The 10,618-nt window shown below is 39.1% G+C and overlaps 1 pseudogene; it reads left to right on the top strand.

Moving 5' to 3' along the window:
* The first annotated feature begins 1,425 nt into the window (after window positions 1-1,425).
* Window positions 1,426-5,654, top strand: LOC112198727 (annotated as a pseudogene).
* Window positions 5,655-10,618: the final 4,964 nt, after the last annotated feature.

Below are 10,618 nucleotides of genomic sequence, written 5' to 3'. Positions count from 1 at the left end.
AATCAACTCTTGATTTCAGCAATTGAAATCAATACCTAGGTTGGAGGTTATGTAATCTCCACATTCAAAAGCCTAATCTAAATCAATACCTGGGTTGGAGGTTATGTAATATCCACATTCAAAAGCTGGAATTATAGGTGCCTAAGTCATTCCCTAAATGATTTAGGTACAAATTGTGAACTCCCTGAATGATATGTACATAAATCATTTGCTCATGTTAAAACCCACACGATGTTTAACACCTGAATGATAGACAAAATTGTGCAATTTTACCAATGGTTCATTCTACCTAAGTTATTCCCTGATTGATAGTTACAAATTCTGAACTCCTAAATGATACCTAAATCATTTGCTTATGTTAAAACTCACATGATATTTAACACATGTACGTACGATAGGAAAAATTATACAGTTAAGCCTATGGTTTATCTAGAAGTACCAAAATTAGCAAGTGAAAGTTAATGACAAGGGTGTTCGATTATTCTATTTCATTTCCGGTAAATGAGGTGAACTGAATATTTTACTAAAAAGTCAACAATTATATTTGAGGAATATTTTACCTATTCAATCAGAAGGCTAAAATAGTCAAACTAAAAAAAAACAAGAAAAATCATAATAGACATAAAACCTATAAGCACTACTAGAAATTTCCCCAATGGCACCTCTTTTTTAGCCACTAAAAATCATCAGTGTGTAAAGAGAACAGTATCACACTGATTTTTCAAATCAGTGGGACTTATCAGTGGGTATTAAGTAGGGTAAATGACCCATATATATATATATATATATATATTTATTGAGGAGCCTCTGTTATCAGTGGGTATTAAGTAGGCCAAATAGTCCAAATGTGCATGCAAGTGGGCCCTTCTTTCCATTGTCAAGCTATTTGCGGAACTGACAGATGAAGAAATTTGAATTGGGCTCAATTTTTACGATATTTTATGATATTGGTGTCCATCAACTTGGGGGTTTCTCCGTTTTTGAAATTCAGTGGTAACCGTTGGATCTATTGAGATCTTAACTAACGGCAAATACAAAAAGCCCCCTATCTCCCTGTCAATCTCTCGCACTTTTCAGTTTAACCCTAGATCTCTCTCTCTCTGGTTCATCTAGATCCATCTCTCACACTTCACACTAACCCTAGATCTCTCTCTCTCTCTCTCTCTCTCTCTCTCTCTCTCTCTCTCTCTCCCCAACACGGAGAACCCACACACCGACAGTGATGTCTGTACAAATTTTTTTGCTTTCTTTTGCTCTCTGCTTTTTGTTTTGCTTCAGTTGACGACAATCTTGGCAATGTTGTTGCAGTGCAGTCAACAGAGCTCTGGTATGCTGCTCGGCGCTTAGATTATCTCTCCAAAGGTTTGATTTTAAGAGGGTCTGTAGTTTTGGGGTTAAGGTTTCTTTCCTATTCGGGTTACGCAAATGGAGTCTCTCATTGAGAATAAGTTCAGGCTGGGACGGAAGATTGGTAGCGGCTTCTTTGGGGAGATCTATCTTGGTTCGTCTTTTGTGATTCTAATTATGTTTTGTGGTCAAAATTGGATTTGAGGATTTCATGGAGGTGCTTAAATTATTGGTCTTTTTGTTGTTGTAGGTACGAATATTCAGACAAGCGAAAGAGGTTACGATTCAGCTGGTGAGTGTTGCTGTTGCAATTGAGCTCCTCATGTTGACTTTTGTTTTGATGCTTACTCTGTTATGTTTGATGCCAATTTGTATTTGAAAATTGTATATAATCTGTGCTCTGAAAAGGCTTATGAGTTTATGGTATGCTTGGCACACATGCTTCAGCTTTCGGTTTATTACTAATGCCATTAAACAATGGGGTTGTGACCACTTACCCAATTTCAGCTTAAAAATTGTCCACTTACTCTACTAAGAGTTATTTAGCCTCATTTACCCAATCTAATATCTATTGACATTTTAACCCCTATTAATTAAATTAAAACTCATCCCTCTGCTCTCAGACTCTCTGTCTCTCTCCCCCCTATCTCCACCTCTAGTTTCTCTCTCTCTCTCTCTCTCTCTCTCTCTCTCTCTCTCTCTCTCTCTCTCTCTCTCTCTCTCTCTCTCCACCTCCGGCCGACTGCATAGCCCAACCAGTTTTGACAGACCGCCTTCATCATCGACCTAACCCAGGCCTTCTTTAAGCACATCCACGGCGCTGCCCTCCTTCCTCCTCCAACGGCCAGACCAAGATCTCTGTCATCGGCGTGGCAATGTCGGCCTGGTGATCGCCCAACCCATTCTAACCCAGGACCTCTGAAGCTTGTCCTCGTCGACGCCATACCCGACAAGTTCCGCGGTGAGATGCTTGACCTCGACTGCATCTCCGATTGCGAGCACCGCTGCCACGAGAAGAAACCTTCGATGCTCCGCCGCCACGCCAGGGTCGTCATCAGACCTCCGAAGCTCCACGAGGAAGCCGGAGTTCGGGTCCGGGCTTTGCTCCGGGTCGGGGCTCTGATGCCGTCTTTCAGGCTTCTCTACTTCTTCTTCTTCTTTTTCTTCTTCTTTTTCTTCTTCTTTTTTTTTTCCTCTTTCTGGTAAAATGCGTAGGATCGAGGCCTCCAATGGTTGTTGCGATGGTTTGTTTCTCCAAAAAATTTGTCGATTTCAATATGGAATGTTGCTAGTAGTGATTGTTTTGTTTATTATGATTTGGTTGGGCAATAATAATATCATTAGTGGGCAATAAAACGATTATTGGAAGATAATAATAAGATTATTGGGGGGTAATAATGAGATTATTTATTTGTATAACCCTACTAAAACTTTCAAAATTATAAACATCTTCATTTTTCATTAATTAATGATCCCTAATAGACTTGTTATTGGGGGGTAATAATATGATTACCGGGCATTAACAATATATTTATTTGGATAAACCTCCGAAAGCTTTCAAAATTCAAAACATCTTCATTTTTCACAAATCATTGATCCCTAATGAAGTTGTTATTAGGGAGCAATAATATGATTTTTGGGGGGCAATAATATGATGACTGGGTATTATTGGGGGGTAATAAAATTAGACGCCAGTCATCAGATTCGGAATTCAGATCATCGGTCTCCGGATTCCGATCACCCGATCGCCGGAGTTCGGTCACCAGTCGCCGGAGACCGCGGCAGGCCACTGGTCACCGGAGCACAGCAAGGTGGATGATGACTTCTCTCTCTAAGTGAGAAAGAAGGAGAGGGCAAAAAAGTCCCAAAAATAAACAAAAAGAATAAAAAAAGAATTAATTGGGTATTAGGGAAGTAATCCCTTAGAGTGTTTTGGGTAAATGAGGTTAAAAAACTGTTAGTGGAGTAAGTGGGCAATTTTTAAGCTAAAATTGGGTAAATGATTATTTTCCCTTAAACAATAGGTTTGGGGAACAAGTAGTTCTTAGATCAATTGAATTTCTTGTTTTATCAATTGACTTGGTGGTATAAGCTTGATTTTTCATGTACTCTTCTAGTTCTGGTTTGTATGCATCACAATTGCCTTGAGGCTATGAATTTTAGGTTATAAAGAAGAATCAATACCATTGGACAAAGAGGGCCAAATCATCTAATTTCCTTGTTTCTTTCCGTCTTGTTGTGCAGAGGCATTGGTTCAAGACAAATCTTAAGCTTTGCAAAATTTGGTTTGGGAAGGGTGAATATGGGAGAACGAGTTAGGTAATATCTGTTTATCTTATTACCTATGATGGCTGTGAATTTGTGATCTTGAAAGGTTGAGAGCAACCTGTGTTGCACTATTAGATTATGAAGAAACTCCATAGTCTTGTCAAAAAGAAAATGGTACAGATAATCAAAAAAAAGGAAGTCAACATTTGGAAGTTTATGCAATTGAGATTCAAATGTACACTGAGACTAAAAATAACAAAAAACTCAAAGAAAGAATCGTATGTCATATTAAACTGGCTTTCTGTTTCTATGTGTTCTATGAACTTTTGTCTGTGATGTGTTGGATTGATTTTACCATTTTTATCACTACTCTGTTTTGTTTAATGAATTGGGTTGATTATAAAAAATGCTTGAAATTGTATTTCCTTGTAAATGATAGTTTTTCTGGAGCATATATATAGCTAACGACCATGTTTCCGATGTTTAGAAAAATGTGAAGGCAAAAATTGTATTTAGGCCAAATGTTTCTATGGCGTTGTTCTTTCAATACAACACTACTTTGGGGGCTGCCTTACAAGGTTTTGGTAGATACCAACTTTATCAATTTCTCTATCCAGAATAGGGTGAGTGGTTAGTGCTAATTGCTTCATGTATAAGCTACAGCTTGTTCAAGTTTTCTGTATTGGATAATATAATTGTTGGGTAAATTCCTCCTATGGTACCTGAGGTATTGCTACTTGGACGGTTTGATACCTGATGTATTAAAGGGGACAGTTTGGTACTTGAAGTTAGACTCCATTTGACACTTTGGTACTTCTGTTAATTTTTCTGTTAAATGTAAGGATAAAATTGACATTTAGGATATATGTATAAAAACATAATAAAAAAACATGAGTTTGTGGGTCAATTTTCTTCAAAATTTTATAGGTATGAATTAATGCTTAATTATGGGTTATGTTGAAGGTGAAATATTCGAATTTTATGTTTAAGAAATATAGTAATCATATAGTGAACACCCATGAGTACTCCATTGAAACTAGTCTCGTACAATTAAATTTTTTTAAACATAAAATTCAATTATGTCAACTTTAACATAACCCAAAAGCATTAATTCATTTTCATTTTCTCCTAAATGACCCAAAAAATGATGAAGATCTAAAATAATACCAAATAATATCATCGCATTGTGTTTATGAAGAGGAGGAAAAATCCAAGTTTTGGAGGAAAAATCAGTGGATTCATAGAGAATAGTACAAAAAAATATCTGATTATTATATTTTTTTAACATAAAATTCAAATATCTCACCTTCAACATAACTCATAAACATTAATTCATATCTATAAAATTATGAAAAACGTCAATCAACTCACAAACTCATGTTTTTTTATACATATATTCTAAATGTCAATTTTATCCTTACATTTAACAGAAAAATTAACAGAAGTACCAAAGTGTCAAACAGAGTCTAACTTCAGGTACCAAACTGTACCCTTTAATACATTGGGTATCAAACTGTCCAAGTAGCAATACCTCAGGTACTATAGGAGGAATTTACCCATAATTGTTTTAGTTCACTTTTGGCAGTTGGATTTGGGGAAGAGAATGATGGACTGCCCATTTGCAAAGTGTGAGTCTTAGAGTTATTCACTTGTATTAATGTTTAGTGTTTCTTAGGAATTGGACTTGAATGTTCAGTTTTCTATATAACAAGAATGATTCAGAGAAATTGGTTAACTTCTGATAGTGACCTAAAGTTTTGATAATGCACGGTAATGTTCCATTTCTCTTGTATATTTTTCTCTAATTGTTTAGCTGTCTTTTAAATATACAGGCACTCCTGGTATCACAGATTATGTAATGGCAGAGCTTGAAAAGTTGGGTCAGAAATATCGTGTGGCTCTGAGGTATTTTCCTATGTTTTCTACAAATTGTTTTCATGACCAAAAGGGTTTGAAATTGAGAGTGTATATGCAGATGTGCACTGCTATGCCTTTTCATTGTCATGTCCGTCAGTTTTTTAGATCTATTGTTCTATAGTTATGTTTATTCGAATGCTAAATTTCTATCATAGCTTATATATTATATCCTTGTATACTACATGGTCAGAACCAAAGAGACACCTCTAGCTTCACTCTAATGTTTTTTATATGTTAAGTTGGTCTATGTAATTGTTAGAATAATAACTAATTAACGTGATATAATGTGCAGGTTGTCCTGTCACGCCCCTGATTTTTTACACAAATAAAAATCGATATATAATCTCATAATTATACATGCGTGAACGTTCAGCCATCAATACAAAAATACCTAGAAACTTTTTCCCTTTTTACCCAAGTACATATTGATTCTCTGAACCCACTATGTCAATATTGACCCGCTCCACAGAGTCATATATTACATAAACTTACGAATTAAATTGTCAACAACAAAATAAAACGTAAATGCTCCTCAGAGTTTACTACAACGGAAGTCCTTATCAACGGTAAAGTTACAAAAATGGCTTCCTGCCATAAAGCTGCAAAGGCGCTACCTCAGCTTCAGCCCCCATTATCCTAACTTGCAGGATTAACCCCTACACCGTTTGAATAGTGTACCGGGTTGTCACACAAAAAACCCGGTAAGCTTTTGCAAGCCCGTATGAGTAACTCAAAATAGTTAACACAACTCACACCAGAAATAAGGAAAAAAATTCACGCTTTGATTCCTTAAAACAGGAAATAAAAGAGAATAACTCACAAATTCATTTTGAATCATGAAAAAAGAAACCCTAGCAGAGCGAAGGAGTTCTGAGAAGTAAAAGCAAGCGGCGCTTGAGGTGGCCTGAGTCTATATGGCGTTCAGGGTTTTGGCCTGGAACTGTCGTGGTATTGTGGGGAATTGTAGACGTAGAGCGCTGGTGGATCTGATAAGGCAGGAGAAGCCACGTATCTTATTTCTCTCAGAAACTCTATGTGATGCAAAGCTGATGGATACACTGTGCATGAAGGTGGGTTTTGACAATTGTCTTTGTGAAAAGAGTGATGACTCCAGGGGAGTCGCACTGATGTGGATGAATGATGTACCTCTACATTTCCGTAATTACTCTACCAGGCATGTTGATGTTTCTATTGGGACGAGGGGTTCTCCCGATGAATGGAGATTGACTGGTATATATGGCTATGCACAGACCGGGGATAGAAGAGAGACATGGGCATTGATGCGTCGGCTTGCTGCTCAAGTATCGTTGCCATGGCTGATTTGTGGGGATTTTAATGAAATCCTTGAATGCTCAGAGAAATCTGGTGGTGGGGAGAGGAAACTCGTGCAAATGCAAGCATTTCATGAATGTGTGATGGATTGTTCGCTGATTGATATGGGGTATAGAGAGAGCCCTTACACTTGGTCCGATCATCAAACAAAAGAATGATTAGATCGTTCATTTTGGAATGCTGGTTTACGTCGGCTGTTTGGCCATTCCACGACCACTCACTTGCATCCCAGCTGCTCGGACCATTGTCCCTTACTGATTGATATATGCAATGCTCCATTGCTGCAGTCGGGCAGGAGAAGATGGATTTTCCGCTTTGAACAGTTCTGGGCACAACATCGAGAGTGTAAGGGAGTCGTTCGCACTGGATGGAAGAATGGTGGGGACAGAGATCTAATGAATCGGGTCTGCCAGAAAATTAAAGCAACTAGTAGTGGCCTTAATGCTTGGCAGCGGAACACGTTCCAGTTTCGACAGAAGGAGATGCGAGTAGTTAGGGCTCGTCTGAATGAGTTGTTAGAAGCTCCCTTTGATCTGGCCATGAACCAGGAAAAGCATGATTTAAATGTCCGGCTTCAGGAATTGTTGACACAGGAGGAAACCATATGGAGCCAACGATCAAAGGAGCTGTGGTTAAAAGAGGGGGATAGAAACACCGCTTATTTTCATCGAAGGGCATCCAACAGGAGGCAACGAAACAATCTTAAAGGGCTGAATGATGAGTCTGGTAACTGGATGACAGAACCAGTTCAGATTGAGAAAGTTGTTAGTGACTACTATCGAAACGTATTTTCCACTGAAGGCACAAATGAGACTGCCTTGAATTTGATCTTACAAACAGTATCACGGCTGGTATCGCCTACAATGAATCAAGATCTGTTAGCCCAATACACTGACGAGGAAATCAGGGTGGCGACTTTTCAGATACATCCCTCAAAATCTCCTGGACCTGATGGTATGTCACCCTTTTTCTATCAGAAATTTTGGAGTACAGTTGGAAAAGATGTGTGTGATGCGGTACGTTCGTTTTTAACCTCTGGTCATCTTCTTCGGGAGGTGAATTTTACTCATATTACTCTTATTCCAAAAGTGAAGGAGCTGAAGAATATGACAGAGTTACGCCCCATTGCTCTATGCAATGTCCTGTACCGAATTTGTTCTAAAGTTTTGGCTAACAGATTGAAAGTGTTATTGGGAGAGGTTATTTCTCCATTACAAAGTGCATTTGTGCCGGGCCGATTAATCTCTGATAATACTTTGGTTGCAACAGAGGTAGCTCACTTCTTACATAATGAGAGGAGGCCTGATGCGGAACACTTTTCTTTGAAATTAGATATCAGCAAGGCCTACGACAAGCTTGAATGGAGTTTCCTAAAAAGTATGCTTCTAAGATTAGGTTTTGCTGAGGCATGGGTGGAAGTGGTAATGGCTAGTATTCAGACAGTCAACTACTCTTTTCTAGTGAATGGAGAGGTGCGGGGTTATGTTAGAACCACTAGGGGCATTCGACAAGGGGATCCTTTATCTCCATATTTGTTTTTTCTGTGTGGAGAAGGACTGTCGGCTTTGATCTCGCACTTTGTCAATCAACGGTGGCTACAGGGGTTACAGATTAATTCTTATGCTCCTGTGTTACACCATTTGCTTTTTGCAGATGATAGCTTTCTGTTTGGAACTGCAACTGAAGAGGAATGTCAACAAATTCGGAACATTTTGTAACCTTTGAGATAGCCTTAGGACAACGGGTTAACCTCCAGAAGAGTGAGGTCGCTTTCAATAAAGGTATGAGTTTGGATCGGCAGGAATTTTTAGCCCAGTTGTTGGGAGTGAAGCGAGTTGATAAACATGACAGATACCTTGGTTTACCAACTCATGTGGGCCGGAAGAAATCTGTAGCTTTCAGTTATTTGAAGGAGAAGCTTACTAAGAAGGTTGTGAGTTGGAGAGCAAAGCTGTTAAGTGGTGCAGGTAAAGAAATTTTAATTAAGGCAATGGGACAAGCAGTGCCAATGTATGTTATGAATTGTTACAAGCTACCGTTGAGTCTATGTGATGACTTGCATCAGCTGTGTGCGGGCTTCTGGTGGGGTGACTAGGAAGAAAAGAACAAGATTCATTGGTGGTCTTGGGAACGGCTGTGTGTTCCCAAACAGGCTGGAGGTATGGGGTTCAAGAATCTGCATTGGTTTAATTTGGCAATGCTAGCGAAACAGAGTTGGAGATTGTTTCAGCAGCCTCACTCTTTGATAGCTAGACTTTATAAGGCAATATATCACCCCCATGATAAGTATTGTAATGCAGAGCTGGGATATGCCCTGTCATTCTCTTGGCGCAGCATATTGGAGGCTCGACGAGTACTCATACAAGGGTTAATATGGCAAGTAGGCATAGGTTCCCAGATTGATATTTGGAATCATAATTGGATTCCAGATGTCTATCTGAGGTGCCCAGTATCTCCCCCTGCTCAAGATGCACCTAAGTTTGTTATGGAGCTTATTGATTCGCATACAAGGAACTGGAATTTTGTACTTCTCCAAAGATATTTTTGTCCAGCTAATATTGATCTAATTTTGAGCATTCCATTGAGTCGCTCAGCTAGGCCGGACAAACAGATTTGGCATTTTAATAAGAAGGGAGTATTCACCACCAACAGTGCCTATTTCGTGGCAAGGGATGTGGCATTAGGCATGGTTTTAACTCCCAAGCCACCTGTTGACCTGCTAAGAGGAGTTTGGAGGACTATCTGGAACGCAAAAGTACCTGGTAAAGTAGCACTCAATGCTTGGAGAATTGCTAGTCAGATATTGCCAACACGAGCACCAAAGGGTATAATGGTGAGTTAGGTTGCGTTCTTTGTGATCATACGCACGTAGACAGTTTGCATTTATTTATGACTTGCCCTTATGCTCAGGAAGTTTGGAGTCGGGCTGGGATGAATTGGCAGAGTATCCCAGCTACATCTATCCAAGAATGGCTTATAGCGGTTGCTTCACAGGTTAACAAGAAGGTTATGAACAAGGTGATCATGCTTATATGGGGCATTTGGAAGAATAGAAATGCGCAGGTCTGGGACCAAAAAAGCAAGCATGCTTCCGAGGCTTATCTACTTACGATGGGGTGGTATGAGGATTTCAAGAAAAGTAATGCAAGGCCTCCACAACAATATAGGGAGGCTATTCGATGGCAACCACCTACAGAGAGAGTCTTAAAGATGAATTGTGATGGTGCATATCAGGCCGCTTCAAGACACGGTGGCGGAGGGTGCGTGTTGCGGAATAGTGATGGCATCTTCCTTGCTTACGTCCCCCTTTCATGCTGAGCTTGCAGCGCTCAAAGATGGGTTAATCATGGCTCAAACCATGCAACACTCCGAGGTAATTTTTGAAAGTGATTGTGCTTTGTTGGTCCAAGCCATCCAGATGGTTTCCCATGATCTCTCTACTATGAATGTTTTGATTGAAGAGGTTAGGTCTTTATTACGAGATAATCCTGGATTTAGCATTATACATGTCAAAAGAGAAGCTAACAAGGTTGCACATCTATTGGCTTCTCATGCTATTAGGAATAATGTAAGCCAACTTTGGTTGGTAACAGCTCCCGAATTTATAAGGGATGCCATTCGAAACGATGTAATCGTTATCTGATTCAATGAAATCACAATTTCAAAAAAAAAAAAAAAAGAATAACTCACACTTTAATTTCCTGTCAAATCGAAATAAAAGAAACTTACACCTTAGTTCCTTTTAAAACGAAAC

The sequence above is a fragment of the Rosa chinensis genome, chromosome 4, assembly GCF_002994745.2.
Source record: "Rosa chinensis cultivar Old Blush chromosome 4, RchiOBHm-V2, whole genome shotgun sequence".
Classification (NCBI taxonomy): domain Eukaryota; kingdom Viridiplantae; phylum Streptophyta; class Magnoliopsida; order Rosales; family Rosaceae; genus Rosa; species Rosa chinensis.
Note: the sequence above shows the minus strand (reverse complement) of the source record. Positions and strands in the feature narration are given on the sequence as shown.